We start from the raw sequence: 2,295 nt of genomic DNA, 5'->3' as shown, positions 1-2,295 counted from the left end.
ATTATTATTATTATTATTATTATTATTATTATTATTATTATTATTATTATTATTATTATTATTATTGCATAATACATATAAATAATACATAACAATATAGGAAGAGGTGCAGTAAAATAAGACAGGCAACAAATTTAAAACGTCAAATAACAAATAATAGTCATGCAATGCCTGGGAATGCTTCCCTGAACAGGATGGTGTTCAACTGGTTAGAAAAGTGATGAGCCGTGCTCATGGGAAAAGAAGGTTCCAGGAGTGAGGGGCAGCAAGTGAAAAGGAATGAAGATGAGAGGGGGCAGTGAAAATCCTAGGCTGAGAAAGCAGACCTTGACTACCAGAACAGAGGGCATGGTGGAAAGGTGAGGAGAAAGAAAGTCTGATAAATAAAGAGGGGCCAACCCCAGCAGGGCTTTAAAAGTCAACAACTGAAGCTTATACTGAATACAGAAAAGGAGGGGGAGCCAGCGAAGGGATGACAATAAAGGAGAGATATGGTCAAAGCGGGGGGCGGATATAATAATGGGTGCAGCTGAATGATGGACAGAAATTAAAAGACGGAGGAGAGAAAGAGGAAGCCCTGCCAGAGGAGGTTACAGAAATCAAGTCACAAGACCACTAGGGCATGGACCAGAATCTTGGCAGTAGAGGCAGATAGAAATGGTCAGATTTTGGCAATATTTTATAAAAAGAATCTACATGCCTTAGCTGTGGTCTGGATCTGGGGGATACATGACAAAGAAGAATAAAAAATAAAACCAAGATTAAGGGCTTCCTGGACTGGCTGAATAGAAACGTCATCCACATAAACAGAAAAGGAGTATTGAAGAGTAAACTTAGGTGGAAAAACAAGAAGCTCCGTTCTGGACATATTGAACTTCAAGCACCGATGCCGCATCCACTAAGAGATATCTGTAAGATAAGATGAAACTTGCTGTTCAAGACCCAGAGAAAGGTCAGGGGTGGAAAGATACAGCTAAGTGTCATCGGAATACAAATGATAGGAAAAGCCAAAAGAACTAATGAGTTTTCCTAAGGACAATGTGTAGCAAGAAAACAATGGGGGACTCAAAACAGAGCCCTGGGGAACTCCAACAGATAACAGAACGTAAGATAAAGCTTGACCACCTGTAACCACTGCAAAAGATCTATCTGACAAATGAGATCTAACCAGTCATGAACAGAGTCTGAGAACCCAAGGTCAGAAAGTATATTAACTAGAAGACAGTGAGCAATGGTGTCAAAGGCCACAGACAAATCCAGAAGAAAGGGAACAGAGTAAAGGCCATTAGCCTTGGCCCATAAAAGATCATCCGAGATCTTAGTGAGAGCCATTTCTGTATAATGCCGTGGGCGGAAACCCGACTGAAAGGGATCAAGAATGGAGTTGGCTTCAAGAAACACAAGTCAGTGAAAATAAACGACCCGTTCCAAAACCTTAGAAAGAAAGGGAAGAAGAGAAATCGGATGATAGCTAGACAAAGAAGAGGGGTCAAGAGAAGTTTTTTTCAGAATAGGGGAAACTAAACCATGTTTAAAGACCGAAGGGAAAGAATCCAGAGAGAGAGAGAGATTAAAGATATAAAGAAGCAAGGGCAGAAAACAGGGAGCTATAGAGATTAGAAGATGAGTAGGAATTGGATCAAGAGAACAAGTTGCAGTTTTGGAAGAGTTCAACAGTGTAGAGAGTTCATCCAGAGAAACAGGAGGAAACACAGAAAATTTTTTAAGCGAGGGTGATAGAAGATTGGTAGTAGAAGAAAAATCGGGACTATCTCAGAGTGAATAGTAGTAGTCTTAGATATGAAATAGTTAATGAAATCATCAGGAGAGAATGATGAAGAGACAGGAGGAGAGGGAGGTTTTAGCAAAGTGTTGAAGGTGGAGAACAAACGCTGTGGGTGCCTCTCATTGGCATAGATCTATGATTTATAATAATTCTGTTTTGCTGTGGACAGGGTGCGTGAAAAGGAAGAAAGAACAAATTTGTAATGAATAAAATCAGCCTACTCCCTAGACTATTCGGCCACTCAAGAGCAGGACCACAGAAACCTAACAATGGGGGTAAGCCAGGGCGGAGGCCTAGTCAAAGAGGAAGACGTGCATACAGATACAGGGGCAAAGCTGTTAAGAATTGAAGAAAGAGTGGAGTTAAATAAAGACATTGCTGAATCTGCAGAGTCCCCAAGATTTAGAGAAGAGGGAAATGAATTCAAGATCTGACTGAGATGGTTAGAATTAATAGACTGAAGAGTGCAAAAATAGCATTGAACAGTAGGATAAGGAGGTGGAATATAG

The sequence above is a fragment of the Sceloporus undulatus genome, chromosome 3, assembly GCF_019175285.1.
Source record: "Sceloporus undulatus isolate JIND9_A2432 ecotype Alabama chromosome 3, SceUnd_v1.1, whole genome shotgun sequence".
NCBI classification, from domain to species: domain Eukaryota; kingdom Metazoa; phylum Chordata; class Lepidosauria; order Squamata; family Phrynosomatidae; genus Sceloporus; species Sceloporus undulatus.
The sequence above is the reverse complement of the archived record's forward strand: the minus strand, read 5'-3'. Positions refer to the sequence as shown.